This window comes from Dasypus novemcinctus, chromosome 10 (genome assembly GCF_030445035.2).
Source record: "Dasypus novemcinctus isolate mDasNov1 chromosome 10, mDasNov1.1.hap2, whole genome shotgun sequence".
NCBI lineage: Eukaryota > Metazoa > Chordata > Mammalia > Cingulata > Dasypodidae > Dasypus > Dasypus novemcinctus.
In genome coordinates this window covers 100,260,015-100,287,280 of record NC_080682.1, presented here as the reverse complement: position 1 = coordinate 100,287,280, position 27,266 = coordinate 100,260,015, and the positions used below count along the sequence as shown (strand labels likewise).

Below are 27,266 nucleotides of genomic sequence, written 5' to 3'. Positions count from 1 at the left end.
CTCCTTCATTTATTCTGAACAGTTAGAGCCTATTCAGAGCTTCTCTCTCTCAAAACCCCTATTTGGGTCCTTATATATTCTGTTATTTATTTTCTCTCAGCATTCCCCAATGTATGAGCCCAAAGTAAGATTTTAAAACAAAATTACAAGCAGCAGAAAAAATATATTCTTCAAGTTTGCAAATTGGTCAGACTCTAGGAGATATGTTTCTAAACTTAGAAAACCAAACATGTTTAAAGTGAAAAAAAAAATTGAAAAGTACCAGGATTACCAGGTTTATAGGAACATGTACATGGCTGATAGTGGTTATCATAGATAAAATTTATGCCACATTTTCACACATCATAATAACAAAAGTCATGGATACAATTTCTTTTTAGGGATTCATGTTTATAAGTAATTTTCAAGGTTTTCTTATATATTTATATAAGGCTGACATTGTGATTAAGGACTTTTTTTTTAGATTGCAAAGTAGTAATCTCTATCCATTTCCTTATTTCATCTGTGGGTTGTGAAGTGCTCAGTGTGCTGGAGGTAGCACAATGAGTCATTTCATTTTTTCCCAGAGTCTTTTCAACCCAGTTAATACCCAACCTCTAGAGGAAGGCCTGAATAGCCTCTTCTCTCTCCTCTCTCTCGCAGCAGACAAAATGCCAGGGGACCCTAAGAAGGTATGACAACCAGGGGCTTGCTTCTTAGGTCAACAGTACTGCTTTTCAAGCTTTTCAAGGAGTTTTGCTGAATCCTGGAGGTTAGAAAGCCAATCTTTTCCTCACTGACACACCAAAAGGTCCCTCCTCATTTTTGCTTTCAAAAAGCTGGCACTTCTGAAGGAAGTAACTAGAACTTTGGCAAATGACTCCTGGTCTTGCTCTGAACCCTAGTCTCCATTAGAAGGTAAAAAACTCTGGACAGGGTTGAGACCATGTGAGTTTGGTTACATTAACTCTTTGCCAAACCAATCTGAGCATTATTTTTGTAAGGTTGTAAGGACAGGGGCAATGAAGGATGTTTGGAAGGAAGTTTTGATAGAAGAAAACATTGCTGATCAGTTTGTTATGAAATTCCTAAGAAACTTCCATATACCACAGATCCATAGTCAACAGTACCGCCGTCAGTCAACCACAGGCATGACCTGGACCGTGCAACTCCTCAGAGTGCCCCGGTCTCTGAATCTTGAGCTTCTCACTGCATCTTTTGATGTTCCTAGTTATTTTATTGCTTCTATATATGGTCCTCAGCACCAAGGCCTTTAACATCTACAAATGTGTGTGTACATATAAATACATATTTTTTAACAATCTTTTTTCTTTTCTTGTTATAGTCTTTTTCAGTGAAACCTAGCACACATGATACATTATTTCAACCACTCTCATTTCAATAATTTCAACTATTTTTCCACCATAGCTTTCTTTCAAAGCAAACTTGCCTGCAGCTATACCTGTTCCACTAGGTAACTGCTAGAAACAGTAATGCAAACTCTCAGACTGATGCTGCTGTAAGCTCATAACACCCAAACTTACCTGGGACCTCAAAACCTCCAAGAAATATTTTTAAATTTCCCTCTCTTTAATTTTGCAGGGACATGACAGAAAGCTATAAAAACTGATCTTCCTGATAAGTATATTGTACAGAATCATTTCCCCAAGCTATGGTAAAGATCTTTCATAACTTTCTCCTTCTCTTTAGGAATTGGACAGAATTTACAACAATGTTCTGGAAGATCAAACCTCCTCCTTTTGACCAGTGAAAGTGCAAGATAGGTTTTATCTGTTTCAGTTCTTCTTACTCATATGACCATCTGGCTTTCACTATATTTCTCTTCACCATCTTGTGTTCTTTACTCCAATCAACTAAGTAAATCAGATCTGCTGGACAGAGCCAGTTGCCAGTGCATTTCAGAGAGAGCCCTGTTGATGAGAAATCGACCCTGGATTCTGCAAAGATTCCAGAATATTTATTTCCACTGATGGGAGAAAATCTAACCATTATTTTAACTCTTCACCTATAAGTAATTGTTTTACACATGGACCCTTGAGTTTGTAGATACATTTTTATTAAGTTCTTTAGTGAGCACAGTAATCTTTAAAAAACTTACTTTCCTTGTTCCAGATTGTCTAGGAGTGGTCTTATATTTCTTTAAGGCTAGAAAAATGCATTATTGGAAAATGAGAGAGAAATTAGAAATAAGACCTTCCATATGTAAATTGATTTTCAGTAGTGGCATCTAGGAAATTCAGTGGAACAAAAATGTGTTTAAGGTGTTGAGAAGAACTGGATACTTACATGAAAATGAACCTCAGCACCTACCTCAGTATAAAAACTTCATTTGAGATGAAACTTAATGCAAAATTTTAAAGCTGAAAAATTAATGTTATATGTGAGTTTACTTGCAGAAGTCAACAATTTCTTACATAGGAAACAAAAAGTATTGACCATGAAAGAAAAATCAACAATTGAACTACCTTGAAATAAAAAAAGAAACAAAACCATTTCAAAGATACCAGTCAAAAATGAAAAAAATCAAATCACAGTGGGAGAAAATAACTACAATGTATGTTGCTGACACAGAAAGTCCCACAATCATTATAATAAAGGCAAACAACTTAGAGGATTATGGGAATTTTGTGATGGACTAATAGGCAGAACTGAGTGCTCTCACAAAAACAATGGAGAAAGAATCAAAAGCTTGTCAAGGAAACTTGCTTGTGTGTGCAGCAGACCAGGACAGTGCTAAACAACTCCCACTAGGTTGAGGTCCAGAGAGACAAAGAAGTCAAAACCACAAATGTGAGTAAACAAGACCCCAGGGTGGACAGGAAAGTCTCCACCCTTCTACCCTCCAAGATATTAAGCTGGGGTAAAACAGCTGGCTCACTGCAACTGTTTCAAGGGAAAAGGGAAGAGAGGTCACAGTGCTTTTCTTCAGTGATTTCAGCCAGTTGAGCCCACTTTGAATCTCTGATCTGGAGATTCAACACAGGAACACAAGAAAGAGGAGATTACAACACCTCCATGGAAAGGTGTGTTGACTAGCAGCATCTGCTGGCCAGTGTGGAAATTATTGTTCTCCATCTCTGTATCCAATCCCTGGGAGAAAATCTGCATCCCATTAGTGAGTCCCTGAACTAATTTTGAAAACTTAAGCTGGACAATTTTAGAGACTGAGATTAAGTTGACCCAAATATCAAATAAGAGTGGTGAAAAAGAAAGAAAAACAACAGGCAAGAGAGAGAAATTAAACATCAGAAAAAATTTACCAACATATCCAGGTGCCTAGACATCAGCAAAAAATTATAGGCATACTAGGAAACAGGAAGAGATGGCCCAAATACCCTGAAGAGATTCAGGATTTAATACAACTAATCAGTGAAAGTCACATAACTCTCCTAAATCACAGCAAAAAATTAATAGAAATTATGACTAAAGAAATAAAGTCTATTAATAAGACACTGGGAGAGTATAAAGAACAATTTGAAGGCATACAAAGAAAAGTAACAGGCCTTATGGGAATGAAAGACCCAGTGGCGTAAAGGATGAGGTTAAAAATACATTAGAGACATATAAGAGCATATTTGAACTGCTTGAAGACAGAATTAGTAATTTCAAAAACAGAACATCTAAACTGGAACTGACAGGAGAACAGAAAGATAATGAATGGAAAAAAATTGGAACAGGCTCAGGGAAATGAGTAACAATGAAAAATGCATAAACATTCGCATTATTGGTGTCCCAGAAGGAGAAGGTTATGGAAAAGGGACAGAAAGAATATTTGAGGAAATAATGACTGAACACTTCCCAACCCTTATGAAGGACATATGTTAGTATCCAAGGAGAATGCATCCCAAAGAGAATAAATCTGAATAGACCTACCTCGAATACCTACTATTCAGGATGACACATATCTGAGAGAGCAGATTGTGAAACAGCAAAAGAAATGTAAAGCATCCCATTGAAGGGAAACATGATAAGATTAAATGCTGACCTCTCATCAGAACCATGGAGGAGAGAAGAAAGTGGCTTGTTGTAGTTCCAGTACTGAAAGAGAAAAACAGTCAGCCAAGAATTCTGTATCTAACAAAGCTGTCTTTCAAAAATGAGGTGATACTATCAACTCTATCCATCTCTGCACTTTTGCAGTCAAGTTAATTAAAACTTGTATGTACATTAAGCAATGCAAAGAGTTGGTGGAGGGGTGATGCATGAGACCCCTATGTAATGTTATGTATGTTTATTTTGTAAGTTTGCAATTTTTACTAAACACTTATTGTTTATGTGAATTCATGTATGAATAATACACTTCAATAAAAATTTTAAAAATTAAAAAAAAAAATGAGGATGAGTTCAATGTCTTCACAGACAAACAAGAACTGATAGAATGTTACCAAAAGACCAGATTTGTGAGAGATACTAAATGGGGTGCAGTACCTGAATGGAAAAAACAAGGGTGAGAGTTGGAGAAGAGTTTAGAAATGAAGATTATTTGGAAGGGTAAAGGATAAGAAGACAGACAATGAAATGATATGACAACAGAAGTCTAAAGGACAAAATTGATGAAATAATGCTTTACAGTAATCACACTGAATGTTAATGGATTGATCTCCCCAATAAAAAGGTATAGATTGATAGAATAGATTAAAACCATGACCATTTCTATGTTGTCTTCAAGACCACCACCTCAGACATAAGGACAAAACCAGGTTAAAAGTGAAAGGTTGAAAAAAGGTATTCCATGCAAATAGTCACCAAAAATGAGCTGGAATAGATCAGAAAAAAGTAAAATATAAATATTAGTATATAAACAATGATTACTCAGGGCAACTGGCAAATTGTTCCTGTGATCAGTATTCTGTAACTTTCTTTTCATACAAAATAAGCACTTGCTTTTAACTGAAGAGGGCAGGGGAAGAGATATTTTTGGATACTTTGTTGTGGGAAACTGGCTTACCTGTTCCTTATTGAGTCTCTCTGTCTGTTGTTTTGTAAAGTTTTGTATTGCCTTCCCTTTGAGCCAACCTACCATGAGCTGATCACAGCAACTGGCACCCAGTGTGGGGGTCTGAACAGGGACTTGAAGGGAAGAAGGATTGCCTCGAGCAAACGTAAAGTTGGTGTAATGGCGCAGAGCCCCAAGTGGTTTGGAAAGCATCGGAAGTCCTCGAGGGTTTGCTTGTATTTCCCCAGGAGACAGAGAACATCCTCCTTGGGTACCAACTCATTAGACAAAGTCATACCAAGAACACCAAGAGACGATGAAAGTTCCTGTGGAACCCAGAACCTCCGGTCATGCAGATGGAGAGACTGATGCTGGAAACTGCACAGGTGGGTCTCATTCCAAAGACTAGAATGGCTTTATATCAAAGTATCTAAGCTACAAAACTTGTTTTCAAGCATGGCATCATAAAGCAAGCATGACTTGGGGACAGAAGGAGATTAAGAAGGAAATTGAGAGGAGGAAAACCAGGAAAAGAAATGTTGAATTATAAAAGGAAGCAATGAAGAAATTCTAGATTAATAGATTTGGAACTGCTTTTGTGCTTGTCTCTTCAATGTCAGTGTGTGTGAAAGAGAAAGAAAAAGAGAAGGGCAGGTGCCCAGAGCAGGGGTGAGTGCCCAGGAAGAAAGAGAAGGAAAGAAAAAAGAGAGAGAAAAAGAAAGGAAAAAGAAAAGAAAGAGAAAAAGAAGAGAAAAAAGTGAGAGAAAAGGAAAGGAAAAAAGAAAAAGCAAGAGAAAGGAAAAAGAGAAAGAGTGAGAGAGGAAGGAAAAAGAAAAAGTGTGAGAGAAAAGAAAGGAAAAGAAAAAGAGTGAGAGAAAGGGAGGAAAAAGAAAAAGAGAGAGAAAGAAGGAAAAAGAAAAAGATGGAAGGAAAAAAGAGAAGGAAAAAGAAAGAGAAAGAAAAAGGAAGGAAAAAGAAAGATGTAAAAGTTAACCGAATATTGAGAAAGGTAAAAAGTTTGTGGAAATGCTAACTGAAATGTTATAAGATATATTTTGTCCTAAAATATGTGGGACAGAACTAGTATGCATATAGTAAGTTGTAAAAGTATTGTGATAATATTCAGTACGATAATGTGTTTTTGAATACAAAAAGTACAAAAACTGTGTGAAAAGGTCAGCAATGGACTTTTGCAGTTCTTCAAGGCTTTCTGCCCTGGCCTGATGGCAATGAATCTGGCTGCATAGAAGAAACCTGTGGCAGTGACCCTACTAAGAAACATCAGAGACAATGGTATTTTAAGGGCCTGGACAAGGCAAACAATTGAGACAAGCTGTAAGGTCTCTGCTACTCAAATTTTTAAATGTTTGGGTAAGACAAAACTATACTCTCTGCTGTATTTGATACATACAATGTTTTCTCATGCTAATGGAGTTTGTAATGACTTAGCCTGTGTACTGGATGTGGCCAGCACTAATATCGACTACTGGTCTACATAACCTTGCTGGTAGGAAATCTTAAGCCCATGAGAAATAAATTATCTGCTAGTTGGAAGTTTGTATAATCAAAAACAAAAAGGGGGAAATGTTGTGGGAAACTGGCTTACTTGTTCCTTATTGTAAATGTTATACCATTTCTACTGTAGATGTTCCAGTTGTTAAGATGTTGCAGTTGTTCCCTATTATTGTAGATGATGTTGCAATTCTAATGGCAAACAGCTGCTAGGTAGTTTTGCAGTAAATGCCGTGTGAGACTAGGGTTGAGGCTTTCAGTTCCAGAAGCTATGAGTCCCCTGGTTCCAGTTTTGTTTTCTTTCTTGTGTCTTTTTCTCTGTCTGTTATTGTGTAAAGTTTTGCATTGCCTTCACTTCGAGCCAACCTATTGTGAGCTGATCACAGCAATACTTCATTTTTCTTTAACCCTTTCTTATTCATAAAATAAACTCCTGGATCAATAATGATTTAGCATGACTACTGTTGAAAAAGATTTTGAGTTTTTCTCCCTCATAAATTTATGAGTTGGCCCATTGCTATCAGCTATAATTCATTCCAATAAGATCTGAAGAAATTCCGAAAGGAAAATTAGATGATCTAAAAAGAATTAGGTCCTAAATAGCAATTAAGTAACTAAAACAAATATTTATTTCATTTTTAGAGATTATATTTGATAATTAGAACTATAATATATAAATTATAATTATGTTATAATTCATTTCAATGATATTTGAATTATTATTTATATTTATAAATGTTTGTTGCTATATTTTATAATTGATAATATTGTCTAACTTTGCCTTGCACTCTCCTTTACATTTGTAATTTTGTTCAATCTACTCTTCTATTTTAAAATTTTACAATAAAAGGCTTTTTATTTTTTTTTTATTTTTTATTTTTTTATAATTTTTTTATTTTTTATTTTTATTGACTTTGTAATAATATTACATTAAAAATATATATGTGAGGTCCCATTCAACCCCACCCCCCCCACCCCCCCTCTCCCCCCCCCCAACAACACTCGTTCCCATCATCATGACACATCCATTGGATTTGGTAAGTACATCTTTGGGCACCTCTGCACCTCATATACATTGGTTCACATCATGGCCCATACTCTCCTCTATTCCATCAAGTAGGCCCTGTGAGGATTTACAATGTCCGGTGATTACCTCTGAAGCACCATCCAGGGCAGCTCCATGTCCCGAAGACGCCTCCACCTCTCATCTCTTCCTGCCTTTCCCCATACCCTTTGTCCATTATGTCCACTTTTCCCAATCCAATGCCACCTCTTCTATGTGGACACTGGATTGGTTGTGTCCATTGCACCTTTATGTCAAGAGGAGGCTCAGATTCCACCTGGATGCTGGATGCAATCCTCCCATTTTCAGTTGTAATCACTCTAGGCTCCATGGTGTGGTGGTTGTCCTTCTTCACCTCCATCTTAGCTGAGTGTGGTAAGTCCAATAAATCAGATTGTAGGTGCTGGAGTCTGTTGAGGCTCAGGATCTGGCTATCACATTGTCAGTCCAGAGATTCAAATCCCCTAAATATATCTTAAACCCCAACATTAACTGCACCTCCAGCACATTAGCATGAAAGTCTTATGAAGGGAGATCCCATCTGAGTCCAGATTCATCACACATAAACACCATTTCCAAAGAGGGGCCATCTGCCCTGGTAGTTAACCCCATCGGCCGTGACCATAACTCCCATGGGTCTCTTTAGCCCTCAAAGGAACCAATATCTGGGGGTTGTATCTGCTTTATCTGTCTCTCTGACTCTGCTCAGTTGTGCATGAGGGCAAACCTTCTGCCAGCCTCCAGACTCTTTTTTAGAAACTCGTAGCCATATAAACTCATTTCTCCTTTCCATTTCCCCCTTACTTTAGGTCAAACAGCATTTTAAAGTCATGGTATTTTATGTAGACATGGATATTCTGCTGATCCGCATTGAACCTTTAACAGCTTAAACAAAATCCATTGATTAAACACTTTGAATAGATCATATGGTATGTGAATAGATCATATGGTGTGTTAATATATCTCAATAAAACTGTTTCATAAACAAAAATGATTTGTAAGAATAACTAGATATAGCAGCTGTTTACAGCAGGGCAGACAGATTGAGAGATGAGGAATTTCCTTATTTTTTTAGTTTATCCATTTTTTGTTTATTATTATTAGTATGAAATGCTTTATTAATGATTTAAGTGATCAATGCACAACTATGTGATTATAACAAATACCAATGATTGTACACTTTAGGTAAATTGTATGTTATGTTTTATCATTGTATATCAATAAAATTGATTTGTTTTTTAAAAAGGCAAACAGGTCATTAAAATGTAACCAAATGACTTACACACTTCACAAAGGAAGCACGCTAAATGGCCAATAAACATATGAAAAGGTTTTCATCATTATTAGTCATTAGGGGAATGAGAAATAAAATGTAAATGAGATACCAGTATGAACACACTAGAGGAACTAGAACTAAAGATACTGACAACAGTATGTATTAGCCAGAATGTGAGGAATTTGGAGCCCTCATTCCTTCTTGTAGGAAATATAAATAGGATGGACACATCAGGAATCATGTGACATTTTCTCATAAGGAGAAACATACCTTTTACTAACAAAGTCCACTTATACCTGTATTTATATAATAAAATGAATATTATTATATATTCTCACAAAGTGTTCATAGCAGCTGTATTCATAGTGGCCCAAGCATAGATACAACCCAAATATCTGTTGATAGGATAATACTTCATCAAATTTTGCTATACTTAGTGGAATTCTACTCAGCAAGAAAAAAAGAATGGAAAACAGTAAAAAAAGTTTATGTAAAGATAGTTGTGGGATTTCAAAGTTACACAGATAAAAAATACAGCCTAATACTTTAAAATTGTGAGAGAAAAATGACCTACATAGGAAGACTAGTTATTGTTGGCCCAGTGAAGAGGTGAGATTTGCTGAATAATTACTACATGCCAGGTTGTTTTCTAAGGGTTTTAAAACTGTAATCACTTATTCCTACAACAATCCAAAGAGACAGGCAACAACATCATTATTTTATTGGTGAAGAATCTAAGGCTCAAAGAAATTAGGTTTTTACAACATAGATTTACAGTACCAGAATTTACTTCTGGTTGACTGAGGAGACTGTAGTTTATCCACTATATTAAAACAAACATAAATAAAATTTTAAAACTTAAAAAAATTATTTATTTATTTATTTAGTTAGTTAGTTAGTTTTTAGGAAGTACCAAAGATTGAACTTGGGACCTTGTATGTGGGAAGCAGGAACTCAACCTAATTCTTTTATTTTTTTTAGGATTAATAACTTTTAGAAAAAAATATTTGACCTATAATTGTTTTTTTCATTAGAGAAATTGTACATTTACAGAACAATTATGTAAAATACAGGATTCCTCTACACCACTCCCACACCAACACTTAGCACTGGTGTGGAATATTTGTGAAAATTGATACCACAATTTTATAACTGTACTATTAATTGAAGTCTACGGTATGCTGTATTTCCATGGCATATATATATGGCAACAGAATATAAATATATATATAAATATATAAATATATATATATATATAGTCTAACATTCCCCCTTTTCATCATATGCAGATAGTGATATTAATTGCATCCACAATGCTGTGCTACTGAGCACCGTCCATTACCAGAACAATTCTATCATTCCAAATAGGAAACATGTATATTTTGAATCTTTACTTCCCATTCCTTATCTCTACCCCTTCCCCTGGTAAGCTATATTCTTGATTCTGACTATATAATTTTGGTTATTATAATTTCTTCAATTAAGTGATATCACACTATCACAATCACTTTCCCCATTAACCACTTTCATTAGTTTGGTATATTTGATACAGTTGATGAACACATATTGAAGCATTGCTCATAACCTTGGTCAATAGTTTAATTTATGGTTTACAGTTTACCCCACACAATTCAATAGGTTTCAATAAAATTTATAATGGCCTATACCCTTCATTGCAATATCATGCAGAATAATTCCAATATTCCCCAAATGCCCCATGTTATACCTATTCTTCCCTCTCCCTCACCACAGAACCTCTGATGATGACTGTCTGTATATCACCATTGAAATTTTTTCCATTACTACAATAACAATGTCTACTTTAGGTCATATTTGCTACACCCCCTAAATTTGTTAATTTCTCATTCTTGAGGATTTGGGGATGTTGTTACCCACTCTGCTTCTAATTGAGAGGGGGCTTAGATTTACTGGGGTAGATGGATGAAATTGTCTTACTTAAAATTGTAGATACTCTCTGTTTTATGGGATGAGGATTATCCATTGTCATTCTTTTGTTAAATGTCCTGGGTGATCTTGATGAACTGGAGAGTAAGTGTTGGCTCCAATTATGCAGATATCCAAGGTTCAACAGGTATATGAACAACCAGATGATTTAAGACTCTGGGACATATATTTAAATTGTATAGTGCTAATTATAGGTTTAAATAAAAGAGGCAGAAGAACCATGTGTAGGAAAATTATAAATGAGTCTAACTCTGATACACTGGGGGAGATGGGCTAGCATATATTCCAAGGTGAGATCCACTGATGGGGTGCCAATTTCCTGGGGTTGTCTGCCCTTTCAATATATAGTGTCCAGAACTTATGGAGCCCTCAGTTGCACCCCTGATTTAGGCACTGTTTACTGTTGCAGTCAGTGAGATCCTCCTGAGCCATGCATGAGAATAACCTCTGGAATAACCTCCCAACTGATATTGAAATCTCTTAGACATAGAAATTCATTTGTATTTAATATTTCCCCCTTTTGTTCTAGGTCTTTTTCCAGATGCATTGTTAGTTGGCACTTGGTAGTAATCCCTTGGAGCCAGGGAGGCACATCCCTGGGAGTCATGCCCCATGCCAGGGGAAAGGTAATGAGATTAACGTTGAGTTTGGCTTAGAGAAAAGACACATTAGAGCAACGGGGATGATTTTAGGTTATATATATATATACACACACACACACATACATACATACTAGGCTAAGTTTCAATTCTACAAGAGAAAGGTTAAGTATAAATATCAATATCAAGGGCTGGGCGTACTGGTCTGTCTTCATGTGCTAGGCACTGCCTATGTTCCCTAGAGATTCTTGCCACTGTATTAGAGAATGTAGCAGAAGCAACCCAGATGGGAATTCAATTCATTGTTCTTAACAAATCAATTTTGTTGATTCATATTAATTAGGCATAAATGCATCCAAAGTGTGAAATCAATGGTACTCAGTATTATCACATAGATATGCATTCATTATTTCAATCATTTTTACAGCATTTTTATTAAAATAATAATAATAGTATTAACCAAAAAAACAAAAAAAAAAAATCACCTCTCAATCTTTGTATGCTTCCTCTGCTATGCATACATGCTATTCTGTTTCCATTTCTCTAGTTTATTTGTATTTATATTTTCTAAAAATTGTCTTATATATGTATTGTCACCCATTTGTATTGTATATGAAGTTTCACTGTGTTGTACAGTCCCATGTTACATTTTTTAGCTTTCCTTCTAGTAATATACATGACTTTAAACTTACCCTTTCAACCAGTGCCATACCCATATAATACCTCTGCTAGTTACAAACACTGTGAAGTGCTTCACAATTTCTGTCCACTTCCCAAGATTTACAAACAAACTTTTAACCAATTCTGCACAGACTAACCAACCCTCAGCTTTCTGTTCTCTTCCTCATTTTATTTTCTGGTGACCTGTATTCTAATTTTTAACTCACTGAGTTTATGCAATAAATTTAGTTCATAATAGCACAATCATACAGTATTGTTCCTTTTGTGTCTGGCTTGCTTCATTCAATATAATGTCCTCCAGGTTCATCTAAGTTGTCATATGTTTCACAACTTCATTTCTTCTTACAGCTGCATAATATCCCATCATGTGTATACACCCCTGTTTGCTTATCCATTCATCAGTTGTCAAACACCTGGGTTGTTTCCATCTTTAGGCAATCATGAACAATGATAGGCAATCATGAATAATTACAGACATCTGTGCATGACACTACTCTCAGTTCTTCCCGGTATGTACTTAGAAATGCTATTTCCAGATCACATGGGAGTCTATATTCAACTTCCTTAGGAAATGCCAAACAGTCTTCCTCAGTTGTGGTATCATTTTATATTCCTACCAACAGTGAATAAGTTTTCCTATGTCTCCACATTCTCTTCTATACTTATAGTTTTCTGAATTTTACAGTGGCTGTTCTAATAGAAGTGAAAAGCTATCTCACTGCAGTTTTAATTTGCATGTTCCTAATCACTAGTGATGTTGAATATTTCTTCATATGTTTTTCACCATTTGTATTTCTTCTTTGAACATCTGTCTTTTAAAATATTTTCCCATGTTTTAATTGGGTAGTTTGTCTTTTTATTGTTAAGTTATAATTTCCTGCCCAATTTAATCATTAGGTCACCACTCTCTTCTCCCTTTCTCTCTCCTGGTAACCTACCTTCCAGACACTAACTCTGTGAGTCTGCTGAATATCCTCAGTTCATAGCAGTGAGGTCATGCAATATTTGTCTCTTTGTGACTGGTTTACTTCACTCAACATAATGCCTTTAAGATTCATCCATGTTGTCATGTGTGCCAATACTTCATTCCTTCTCATAGCTGAGTAATATTACATCGAGTATATACACCACATTTAATTTAGCCATTCTTCTATTAATGGGCACTTGGGTTGTTTCCAATATTTGGCAATTGTGAATAATACCATGATGAACTTAGATGTTCATGTCCATGCTTTCAATTCTTCTGGGTATATTCCTAGTAGTGGGATTGCCAATTATATGGCAATTTTATTCTTACCTTCCTAAGGAACTGCCACACTGGCCTCCACAGTGGCTGCACCATCCTACATTCCCACCAGCAGTGGATGAGTGTTTCTATTTCTCCATAGCCTCTCAAACACATGTAGTTTTCTGTCTGTTCATTTTTTTTTTTTTTTTAACAGCAGCCAATCTGATAGGTGTGAGGTGATACTTCATGGTAATTTTGAACTAGTGATGTTGAGCATTTTTAATGTGCTTTTTTAAGCCATTCATATTTCCTCTTTGGAAAAGTGTCTACTCAATATTTGCCCATTTTTAAATGGGTTGTTTGTACTTTTTCTTTTTAGATGTAAGGTTTTTCACATATGCTGGATATTAGGCCCTTATCAGATAGGTGGTTTCCAAATATTTTCTCCCATTGAGAAATATTTCTTTTCTTTTTTAACAAGCCAATTTTATTGGTTCATATTAATAAAGCATAGTTCATACAAAGTGTACATTCAATGGTACTTGGTATAATTACATAGTTGTGTTCATTCATCACTTCAATCATTATTAGAGCATTTTCTTTATTTTACTAACATTAATAATAAACAAAAAACATCTCCTTGATGAACTCCTTTGAAGCTCAAAAGTCTTTAATTTTGAAGAAACCCCATTTATCTATTTTACCTTCCATTGCTCATGCTTTGTGTGTAATTTATGAAACCATTTCCTATGACAATATCTCGTAAGTGCTTCTCTACATTATTTTCAAAGAGATTTATGGTCTTGGCTCTTATATTTAGATTCTTGATTCATCTTGAGGTAATTTTTTTCCATCTTTTTTTTTGCCTTTATTTTTTTAATATTACATTTAAAAAAATGAGATCCCCATATTCCCCCCATCCCCCTCACCCCACTCCTCCCCCCATGACAACAATCTCCTCCATAATCATGAGACATTCATTGCATTTGGTGAATACATTTCTGAGCACTGCTGCACCTCATGGCCAATTGTCCACATCATAGCCCACACTCTCCCACAGTCCACCCAGTGCGCCATGGGAAGACATACAATGTCCGGTAACTGTCCCTCCAGCACCACCCAGGACAACTCCAAGTCCCGAAAACACCCCTACATCTCATCTCTTCCTCCCATTCCCTACCCCCAGCAGCCACTGTGGCCACTTTCTCCACACCAATGCCACATTTTCTTCTATTACTAATCACAATAGTTCATGAATAGAATATCAGTAAGTCCACTCTAATCCATACTCTATTCCTCCATCCTGTAGACCTTGGAATGGTTGTGTCCACTCCACATCTATATCAAGAGGGGCCTTAGATTCCACATGGATGCTGGATGCAATCCTCCTGCTTTCAGCTGTAGGCACTCTTGGCTCCCTGGTGTGGTGGTTGACCCTCTTCACTTCCATGTTAGCTGAGTGAGGTAAGTCCAATAAACCAGAGTGTAGGAGCTGAAGTCTATTGAGGTTCAGGGCCTGGCTATCACATGGTCAGTCCAGAGATTCAGGTCCCCTGGGTATATATTAAACCCCAGCACCAACTACAGTTCCAATAAGAGTAACAGGAGAGGCTTGTGAACAAAGAGCACATCTGAGTCCAGCTCCATCACACAGAAACACAAACTCCAATAGGGCATATGATGGTAATCCTCTCTCATTCTCTTGCAATGGATACCCAGTTCTTAAAGCACCATTTATTGAAGAGATTATTCTATTCCAGGAGAGTGAGCTTGGGGGCCTTGCGAAATATCAGTTGGCTGAATATGCACAGGTTTATATCTGAACTCTCAATTCAATTTCAATGGTCAGATGTCTATCCTTGTGCCAATTCCATGCAGTTTTTATCACTGCAGCTTTGTAGTATGTTTTAAAGTCAGGAAGCATGATTCTTCCAAATTCATTTTTCCTTTACAAGATGATTTTGGCTATTAGGTCCCCTTAACCTTCCAAATAAATTTGATATTTGTCTTTTCCAGTTTGTTAATAAAGGCCGTTTGAAGTTTTTTTGGGATTGCATTTAATCTGTAAATCTATTTGGATAAAATAGATATCTTAATGATATATAGAGTTCCAATCTGAGAACATAGAATAGTTGTCCATTTATTTAAGCCTTCTTTGATTGTTTTTAGCAATGTTATATAGTTTTATGTGTACAAGTCCTTTACATTCTTAGTTTAATTTATTCCTAGATATTTTGTTCTTTTAGTTGCTTTTTTAAATGGATTATTTTCTTGATATCCTCCTCAGACTGTTCATTATTAGTGTACAGAAAACTTTCTGATTTTTGAGTGTTGATCTTGTATCATGCCACTTTAATGAACCTGTTTTTCAGCTCTAGGAGCTTTGTTGTGGATTCTTGGGACTTTCTATGTATAGAATCACTTCATTACCAAATACTGAAAGTTTTACTTCTTCCTTTACAATTTGGATGCGTACTATTACTTTTTCTTGCCTAAGTGTTTGAGCAAGTACTTATAACTCAGTGTTATGTTGAATGCATTTCTGTGTCAATATAAATATCATGTGATTTTTTTCCTTTAATCTGTTATGTGATGTATTACATTAATTGGTTTTCTTTTTTTTTCATAAACTATAAAATCCATTTATTTTTTGACTTTTTAAAATTAAAGTTAATAGATCACAAAGAATGTTACATTGAAAAACATAAAAATAACATAAGAAACATAAAACATTCCCATATACCCCGCTCCCCACCCCCACCCCATCATTTTTGTAAATTGTATTTTTTAAAGATATATACATCACAAAAAATATTTCATTAAAAAATATGAGAGGTTCCCATATACCCCTACTCCCCCACCCCACTCGTCCCACACCAACAATTTCCTCCATCATTGTGGCACACTCATCATACTCGGTGAATACATTCTGTAGCACTGCTGCATCACATAGATAATAGTTTACCCTGTAGTTCACACTCTCCCCCAGTACATTCAGTAGATTAAGGCAGGATATATAAAACCCAGCACTAATCCTACAATATTGTTTAGGACAACTCAAAGTCCCAAAAATGCCCCCACATCATATCTCTTCTTCCCTTTCCCTGCCCTCGGCAACTGCTCTTTGCATACCTAGGATAAAACTCACTTGATCATGTTGTATAATTTGATTTATGTGTTGTTGGATTTGATTAGCTAGTATTTTGCTGAGAATTTTAGCATCTAAGTTCATTAGAGAGCTTGGTCTGTGGTTTTCTCGTAGCATCTTTATGTAGCTTTTGTATTTAGGTGATGTTGGCATCACTCAATGAGTTAGGTAATGTTCCCTTCTCTTCAGTTTTTAGAAGAGTTTGAGCAGGATTGGTGCTATTTTTCTTGGAATGATTGGTACAATTTACCTCTGAAGCCATTGAGTACTGGGCTTTTCTTAGTTGGGTGGTTTTTGATGGCTAGGTGAATCTCAGTTCTTGTGGTTTTTCTGCAAGTTCTTCTATTTCTTATTTTATCAATGTGTATTGCTTGTGTGTTTCTAGAAACTCATCCATTTTATCTAAATTGTCCATTTTGTTGCCATCCAATTATTTAAAGTAACCTCTTATTATAGTCTTTATTACTGTGGGATCAATGGTGATACTGCATCTCTTGTTTCTGATTTTATGGATTTTAATCTTCCCTCTTCTTTTTCTTGTTAGCCTAGTTAAATGTTTGTTAATTTCATTAATCTTCTCAAGGAAATAATTTTGGTTTTGTTAATTCTTCCTAATGTGTTTTTTATTCCCAATTTCATTTAATTTTGCTCTAATCTTTGTTATTTCCTTTCATTTATGGATTTTTTCATTCTTTTTCTAGTTCCTCACGGTGTGCAACTTGGTCTTTTGTTTTAGCTTTCTTCTTTTTTAATGTAGGCCGTTAGGGATAAAAATTTCCCTCTCAGCACTGATTAGCTGCCTCCTATAAATTTTGGTATGTTGTGTTTTCATTTGCATTTGCCTAGAAGTAGTCTGATTTCTCTGGAAATTTCCTGATATTGTCTAAGACTGTGGTATTTAACTTCCATATATTTGTGCCTATTCCAGTTCTATGTCCGTTATTGATTTCTAGTTTCAATCTGTTGTGATTAGAGAAAGTGCCTCATATAATTTCAGTATTTCTAAATTTGTTGAGATTTGTTCTATGACCTAGCATGTTACCTATCCTTTAGAATGATCCATGAGCATTTGAAAAGAATGTATATTCTGCTGCTTTTCGGTATAAGACCATTAGATCTAGTTCCACTAATGTATTATTAAAGGTCTCTGTTTCTTTATTGAGTCTTTGTGGAGGTGTTCTGTCTGATGGTGATAATGGCCTATAAAAAGACTCCACAGTGATTGTGGATTTTTAAGGAGGTTTTCTCATATATAATGACTATTTTTGTCCTTCATAACAGTTTATGACTTAAAGTGAATATTTTATTTGACATTAGTGTAGTCACCCTAGCTTTCTTCTGGTTTCACTTGCAAGTTTACAGTTCTGAGGCAGGGAAAATGTCCAAATTAAGACATAGTCATGACAGTACCTTATTTTTGAAGACTGGCTGTCAGTCATCCTGGAATCCTCTGTCACATGGTAATGCACATGGTGGTTTCTGCTGGTTTCTCTTCTCTTCCGAGAAACCTGGGTTGTTAACACTGCTTTTGAACAACATGGTAGAAGACCTGCCCTCTCCAAGAAGCAGGACATACTCACCATTCCAAACTCAGGAGTAGCTCTGCTCTCTTTGCCCGAGAAATTGTCTTCAGTCAAGACTTAAGCTTCCATGGTTCTGACTTTGAATTCATTTTTCCTTCAATCTGTTCCTTATCTGTCCTTTTTACTCAGTATGGCAGTTTTTCCATTTATACTGATCTCACACAAGAAACTTGTAATATACGGGGGTCCAGGACATCAGACAGTATAGGTCTTTCAACAAATCCTTTCTGGACAAATGCATTTCCAATCTCAACTTGAACTGAAATGCTGCCTGGGTCTTCTTAAATTAAAGCCTCCCATGGAGCACTACTTTCTGGAAGACCAGAATTTCCAAACGATTAATTTCTGTTTTCTTTTTACCCAGAATTTCAGTTGTCAGCTTATCACATTCCTCCAAGGTTTTACTATAAGCTGCAAGAATCCAGGCTGCATTTTCCACTTTTAGTTTAGAAATCTCCTGAACTAAATATCCAAGTTCATCACTTTTAAATTTTGCCAGAAATCCAGTATGCAATGGCACATTCATTTTTCTGTCTAAGACCTCTTTATAAGTAACTGTAGCATCCATATTTCTACAAATAATTTCTTCAAATAAACTTCAGCCTTTTCTCTCAAGCACCTCACATTTTTTTTTCAGAATTTGCTCTTTAGCCTTTTGACATTTTTGAGGTTTGCAAGAGTAGCACTGCACTTTCCTGGAAACAAAATCTGTTTTAGATAGCTAGGTTGCTGAAAACAATATACCAGAATTGGTTTGGCTTTTACAATGGGGACTTATTAGTTTACAGTTCCAAGGTAGAGAAACATGTCCAAATCAGTGCATCATCGGGCAATGTTTTCTCTCAAAAGACACAGGTTCTGGTGATCCTGGACTCCTCTGTTACATGGCAATGTACCTGACAGCCTATGGTGGTCCCTGCCTTCTCTTCAGTGGTTACATTGCTTCAGGTTCCATGGTTTTCCTTCTCTTCATCTGAATTTCATTATCTTATACAGGTTGTGGTTTAAGATTTGACTGAAGCAAATTAATCAAAGGCCCTGAAATGCAGTAACCTAATCAAAAGTTCTTGCAGTAGGTTCACCCCAAAGAAATGGATGAGATTTAAGAACATAATTTGTCTGGGTCCATACAGTTTGAAACAATCACAGCTGGGCAATAAGCTATAGTAATTCTGGAAGAGTATGTACTGCCAATAGATGTGAATGGACACTGCAGAGTCAACCTCATAGAAATAATATCCAGTAGCTTTTCTATGTCTATATATAAAAAAAAGCCCAGAATAAAAGATACATATATAGAGCACTAATGAAGCATGTTTGGAACCACAGGGGACTTAATGACTAAAAAAAGGTGTTGAATGGGAATTGTGAAAGGACTAGCAATTTGACTATTTTATTTATTTATTCTTCTTTCTTTTCTTTTAAATATTACATTCAAAAAATATGAGGTTTCCATATAGCCCCGCTCCCCATCCCACTCCTCCTATTATCAACAACCTCTTCCATCATCGTGGCATATTCACTGCACCTGGTGAATACATTTTGGAGAACTGCTGCACCACATGGACAGTGGTGTATATTGTAGTCTACACTCTCCCCCATTTTACCCAGTGGGCCATGGCAGGACACACAATGTCCAGCACCTGTCCCTGCAGCACCACCCAGGACAACGCCAAATCCTGAAAATGCCCCCACATCATATCTCTTCTTCCCTCCCCCTACCATCAGCAGCTACTGGAACCATTTTCTCCACATCAGTATTACAATTTCTTCTCTTACTAATCACAATAGTTCCCCCACTAGAACACCAGTAAGTCCACTCTAATCTATAATCTATTCCTCCATCCTGTGAACCTTGGGATGGTTAAATCCAGTCCCCCTCTACATCAAGAGGGAGCTTAGATTCCATATGGATGATGGATGTAATTCTCCTGTTTGCAGTTGTAGGCACTCTTGGCTCCCTGGTGTGGTGGTTGATCTTCTTCACCTCCCTGTTAGCTGGCCAGGATAAGTTCAAAAACCAGAGAGTAAGAGTTGCAAATCTGCTGAGGCTCAGTGCCTTGCTGTCACATGAACAGTCCAGAGATTCAGGTCTCTTGAGTATACACCAACCCAAACGCCAACCACAGATCCAGTAAAAGTGACAGAAGAGGCATGTGTAGAAAGGTCATATCTGAGTCCAGCTCCATCACACTCAGGAACACATGGCCATCTACCATGACCATAGGACCCGTGGGTCTCCATAGCCCTCAGGAGAACCAGTACCTGGGTTTCTATCTACTTTGGCTGTCTCTGGTGCCCTGCTGAGGCATGCATAAGGATTACCCCTCTGATGACTGCTGGACTCTTTTTGGAGACTGTTAGCCATATAAACTCATTTGTCCTTTCCATTTCCCCCTTTTATTGAAGGTCAAAAAGCAGTTTTTAACACCTGATATTACATGTAGGCTGAGATATTCTGCTGGTCTGAGTTGACCCTTTGTTCAAGGTCTTTTTCTAGTTACATCATCAGCTGGTGCTTCATAGTAATACCGGCACCAGGGAGGCTCATCCCTGGGAGTCATGTCCCATGCTGGAAGGAAGGTAATGCATTTACATGCTGAGTTTGGCTTAGAGAGTGGCCACATGTGAGCAACATGGAAGTTCTCAGGAGGTAACTCTTAGGCACTCTGCAGCTCTAGGCCTAGTTCATATTTCAGGCACACAGGCTTATAATCGGAGCCATCAGTATCAAGGGCTCATTGTTGGACCATCCATCTTTATTGGTCTTTGCCATTGCACTTGGGGGATTGTTGCTGTTCCATTGGGGACTGTAATAAAGCTCCCCTGGCTATGAACTCAGCACTCTCTCAGTTGTCATTTTTAACTGAAACCACTATGAAAATATCCAAACATTTTTATGTACCCTGTATTCATGCCCTGGAGAACTCCCTCCCAACCATGTGCCCCCTATCATTAACACCCCACACCAGTAGATGGGAGGAACATTTGAACATAGGAGATTGTCAGGTATGTGGTTGAAATTATAATTTGTGGTTGAATTATATATTGTCAACTCTTTAGACAATATAATATGGAAGGTTACCTGTTTAAGATGCTTAAGGGGGGCATCTGACAGAGGGCAAGCTTCTAGGGAGTGTGTGAGTGCTCATTTTGTCATAGTGAGTTATATCATTGGGTGGAGACCTGTACAATGAGAGTGAGGGTATACCCACATCCTGCGGAGGACTGATGTTCTCAAACAGGGAACTGTATCTCTCGAGAGAATTGGTGGCTCCCAATGGGTTAGGGCAGTCAAGTATGTCAAGCCCTCAACATTTTTGCAAGTATCTCTGAATATGGTCCTTCAAGTAATGAAAATTGATTGTTGTGGTGGGCCCTGAGGGGAGGGGGAAAGAGGTGTTGAAAAGATGGAATCATTGTAACTGTGGGGCAATAGAAGTGTTCCACAAGATCATGCAATGATGAATATAGGACATGTTAAATTACACCAAAAATGTACAATGAAAGTCTATAGGCTAAAATGTAAACCATAATGTAAAACATAAGATAACTAAAATTTTAGAAAATTGTAAAGTCTAAAATATAAGCCATAATATAAACTCAAAAGGAACAATGTTTGAAAGCTATTGTTTCAATATTTGTACACCAGCTGCAGCAAATATAATATGAACATGTAAAAGATCATTGTTGAGGAAGGGACAAAGAGTTTGATGTTGGATATGTGGGAGTACCCTATATTGTATATATGAATTACCGTAATCTAAAACTTATGTGAAGACAAACTTAATAATTAGAAAAAAAAAAAAGAAAAGATGTAGACACCGAGGAAGAAATGGAAGAAATTGCCTTGTCACTGTACATACAGGGCAATACTATAGCAGTGATGAAAGGCAAAATGTCAAAAACAAAGCTTTTTCATTTTTTCATTTTCTTGATATCCCAATTTATTTTTCCTTTATTTAATTTTTCTAAATTAGTTTGTATTCTATATCTAACCTTTAAACCCACCACTGTATCCATTTTACTATTAACAGAACTTGGCAATATATTAGGCTTCCATTTTAAAGAAGTCCTACAGAAAGGTTGTTTTATTTATTTCTTGAAATAATAAAACAAAGTACCCCTAAGATTTATTCACAAGAGAAATACTACTTCATATTTTATTTTATCTGAATATTTGTACATAAATGCCTAGGGAAACTGAGGATAAGAATCAAACATAGAGTGGAGACTGAGTTTGGGCAATAAAACAGAGGAATTTGACATTTACTGTAATATCTTTTCAAAATAAGTGCATATTTTTATTACATGTATAATTGAAATTCCTTTCAAAGCCTTGAAAATTTTTGCTGTCTGTAGTATGGAATATGGAAGGAGAGATAGGAACACGATTGAGATCTAAAGATGCATAAGGAAATTTTCAAGGTGATTTTGTAAAATGATATCCTTTCCTAGAGTAAGTTTCTGAAAGTAGGAATGAAGAAATTTTGTGATGTTAGAATACCCAAGAAATACAGAGTCATCAATGTGGGACCAAACAGAATGAGCAATCTTGGTTGATTCATCAGTTTGTCTGGTACCCGGGAATATTTTAAAAATTACTTAACCAACAGCCTGCTGGGAAACTCACTATTATAAATACATTCATATGTGCATGTGTGTGTATATGTATATAATTGTACTTAATTCCATAGTCATATTGGGTCTTGATCTTATGCTAAGCTATGATGAGTTCCATAGAGCATGAGTTTAAAAACAACCCTTCAGCTGTACAGTTTTGATATATCAGAACTAGGATCAATTGTTAGATAGCATAGGTAGAAAATATTAGGGAAAAGTATAGGGGTAATTTCTTATGTCAGATGTGGCAAATAGTAGAATTGACTGAATTATCCATTAAATTGTTCAGATGGATGACTGGACAGTCTGTTATGTTCAGTTCAATTCACCAGGTATATATGATTGGCTTTTATGTAAAATGTATTCTCTTAGGTATTACAGAGGCCTCAAAGATAATTAAGAACTTTTGTCTTAGGAAATGTACAGTCTTGTTGAAGCAATAGTCATTTATATATATGTATATATATGTATAAAATGTAGAGATACAGGCAAAGAATTATGGAAGGCAAATTATGAGGAGAGATCAAATTCCATTGGAGCAATCATAAAAAATTTAATGACGATTATAGTTAAAGATGATCCTGACACATTGATAGGATGTGAAGGTGGATAAGTGGGTGACAGTAAGACCCAGGATTAGGAAAATTGCATATATTGAAGGAGAAATTAGCCCAATGGTTTTCTCACATTAGAGTGTGTGAAGAAAGAAAAAGACTGATGAAACTTTGAAGGAAGTTTCAATCGAAATTGCAGAGGAACTTACCTGTCTAGGACAGGAGTTTGGCTTCAGTTAGTCGGTGTATGAAAAATAAACAAGGAAGGGATGTTTGTTTATTCATTTTAAAGTTTTACTAGACTTGGTCATTTGGAAAATAAATTAAAAATGGGGGTTTTGAGCAAAAACAATAGAAATAGGAGGTCAGTTGGCAGTTAGGGTAGGGTAGCTGAGAAGTAATGAGAATCTGGACTGGTGTTTTGGTGGTAAAAATTAAAAACTTGCCTTAGAAAGGAGAATTGCTTTGTGAAGATGTTTGATCTGGATTCAGTCTAGCTCCACTCAACTCTAAAATTGCATGTGTCATAAGTCCAACTTATGATAAATTTTCACTGCCTTTGAAAAAGGTCTAGGCGAGCAATAATTGTTGAATACGAAGGCCCTTGGAACATGCAATTTTAATCAATGCTTTTTAAATCTGCTTTGTTTTCACACTGTAGATGATAGAGTTCTTCACAGGTGGGTACAGAAAGTAGATATTAGCAAAAAGGGTGGCCACATAGAGTGGAGCACATTTTCAAACCTGTAAACAAAAGGCAAGTTGATTAAAGGCATGTAGAATATAGCCACAGCAGTGACCTGAGAAATGCAGGTGCCGAGGTCCTTTTTCCTCTCCTCAGAGAATGTAATGCTGAGAACTGAGAGAATTATCAGAATATAGAAGAGTAAGATTAAGTTGGTGCTGGGGTTTAATGTATACCCAGGGGATCTGAATCTCTGGACTGACCATATGATAGCCAGGCCCTGAGCCTCAATAGACTTCAGCTCCTACACTTTGGTTTGTTGGACTTACCCCACTCAGCTAACATGGAGTTGAAGAAGGTCAATCACCACACCATGGAGCCAAGAGTGCCTACAGCTGAAAGCTGTAGAATTTCATCCAGCATCCATGTGGAATCTAAGCCCTCTCTTGATATAGATGTGGGGTGGACAAAACCATTCCAAGGTCCACAGGATGGAGGAATAGAATATGGATGAGAGTGGATTTATTGATATTCTATTCTTGAACTATTGTGATTAGTAATCGAAGAAAATGTGGCATTGGTGTGGAGAAAGTGGACATAATGGCTGTTGGGTGTGGGGAATGGGAGGAAGAGATGAGATGTGGAGGCTTTTTCGGGACTTGGAGTTGTCCTGGGTGACGCTGCAGGGACAGTTACCGGACATTGTATGTCCTCCCATGGCCCACTGGATGGAACATGGGAGAGTGTGGGCTATGATGTGGACCATTGATCATGAGGCACAGCGGTGCTCAGAGATGTATTCATCAAATGCAATGAATGTCTCATGATGATGGAGGAGATTGTTGCTATGGGGGGAGGAGTGGGGTGAGGGGGTGGGGGGAATATGGGGACCTAATATATTTTTTAATGTATTATTAAAAAATAAAGACAAAAAAAAAAAAGAGATGGAATCTACCCCAGCAATAGTGATAATTGAATTAGTCCAAACGTACTACTGATCTTTGTGTCTGAACATGAGAGCTTCATCACATCAGGGTGGAAGCAGGAGGAGTGACCAAGCATACGACTGCTGCAGAAGGACAGACACTTAAGACGGAGGGCTAGTGGTGACAGAACCACAGTTACCCTGGTACTGATTGCCACACCAATCCACCCATTCCTAGCATGAGTTAGAATGGTAGCATATCTCAAGGGGTTAGAATGGCCACAAAATGATCAAAGGCCATGACAAAGAGCACTGAGGATCCCATGGCAGTGAAAAGGTGAATGAAGAACACCTGTGATAAGCAGGCATTGAAGCAGATCACCTGGGCATTGAGCCAGAATGTTCCCAGTACTGTCATTTTGAAGAGGTGCATAAGCCAATTTCAGTGCTGGACAACATGGAAAGGAATTAGTACAGGGGCTTATGGAGGCTTGAGTCAGTGAAGACAACAAAATGGATCAAGGCATTTCCCGAGAGGGCAATAAAATAGAGGCAGCAAAATGGAATGGAAATCCATGCATGGGTACCTTCAGGTCCAGAGACTCCCTTCACCAGGAAAATACTGGAAGTAGGGTTATTGAAGATGGGCATAATGGTTTGCAAAAGCAGAATTCTCTTGTTTTTTTTTTAATTTATTTTTTTATTATTGATTATGTAAAAATATTACATTAAAAAAAATATATGAGGACCCATTCAACCCCACCACCCCCACCCCACCACTCCCCCTCAAGCAACACTCATTCTCATCATCATGACACATCCATTGCATTTGGTAAGTACATCTTTGGGCACCTCTGCACCTCATGGTCAATGGTCCACATCATGGCCCATACCCTCCCCCATTCCATCCAGTGGGCCCTGTGAGGATTTACAATGTCCAGTGATTGCCCCTGAAGTACCATCCAGGGCAGCTCCAAGTCCCAAAGATGCCTCCACATCTCATCTCTTCCTGCCTTTCCCCATACCCATTAGCTACCATGTCCACTTTTCCCACTCCAATGCCACCTTTTCTCTGTGGACATTGGATTGGTTGTGTCCATTGCACCTCTATGTCAAGAGGAGGCTCAGATTCCACATGGATACTGGATGCAATCCTCCCGCTTTCAGTTGTAGGCACTCTAGGCTCCATGGTGTGGTGGTTGTCCTTCTTCAACTCCATCTTAGCTGAGTGAGATGGGCCAGAATTCTCTTGTAACACCTTTATTTTCTAAAATTTGAATTTCTAAATTATTTTAAATTGTAATATACATTTAATGAAGTGCACAAAATTTAAGATTATAACACTGTACAATTTTACACCTGTAAACACATCCAAGATTAATCAATAGAAATTACTAGCAACACATAAGCCTTCATAATTTGTCATTCTCTAAAATGTCCTCTCCAACACTAAACATTATTCTGACTTCTATTATCGTGTTTTGTTTTGTCTGTTCTTGATCTTAATGGAAGCAGAATTGTGCTGTGTGTATTTTCGCTTGTATGTATGGCTTTTGTCACTCAATACATATCTAGGAGATTCATCCCTGAAATAAGATATTTAATCTGGTTTCATTTCATTTCATTTCATTACATTAAATTTATTTGGTGTTTGTCATTTACTATCTTGTACCCATCACATTTTTAATGAAATGTTTTATCCTTCAGCTGGAGTATTAACTTATACTTGTTATCATTGTCTCATAGGGCTCAAGTTATTTTTAGCTAAATTTTGCCTAGTAGAAATGCTTATCATAGATATTCATTATATATTTGCCAAAGGGTATATATTTTAAATGTCCTTCTGCAAGTATTCTATTTATCCATGATCAGGACTTGGCCTAGGAAAATAATTGACAAATTTTGCCTTGGAATTTTATAACTATTGAAATAAGTTAAAGTTATTAACACTAAGTGAAATTTTAATTACCCATTTAGTAAGTAAGGAAATATATCCTTTCAGGGAGTATGTAAATATAAGAACGCACTCTAGATAAGGCCAGTTCTTCATATGTATTACTAGAGGGAAGATGCTTCAGTTCCCATGAGTCTGAAGCTTTATATTCCTCTTAATTTTTAACCCTAAAATATTGCCTTCTTTACCATTGTGGAACCTGCCTCTCTTGTGGTATAATAATATTCATTAATAACAGTACAATAATATTCATTCATAAAATAACAGTACAATAATATTCATTCATAAAATGAATTCTCTGGCTCTTAATCTGGCGTCAGATCTTCACAGAATTACTGAGATATATAATATCATGTTCTAGGAAAGGTCCTAAGTATTTTATTTAGATTATCTTACTTAAGTTTCATGTCAAATCTAAAGAGAAGTATTATTTATATGGATGTTAATGTGAAAGGAAATTGCTCGAGGTCATAAAAACTGGAAGAGCTGAAGCTAGAAATATATTTCAGACTCCTATAGCCTTTGCTATTAAAG

General features: G+C 36.6%; 1 pseudogene; it reads right to left on the bottom strand.

The window, feature by feature from the left end:
• Nucleotides 1–24,804: 24,804 nt before the first annotated feature.
• Nucleotides 24,805–25,429, bottom strand: LOC101437741 (olfactory receptor 51F2-like; annotated as a pseudogene).
• Nucleotides 25,430–27,266: the final 1,837 nt, after the last annotated feature.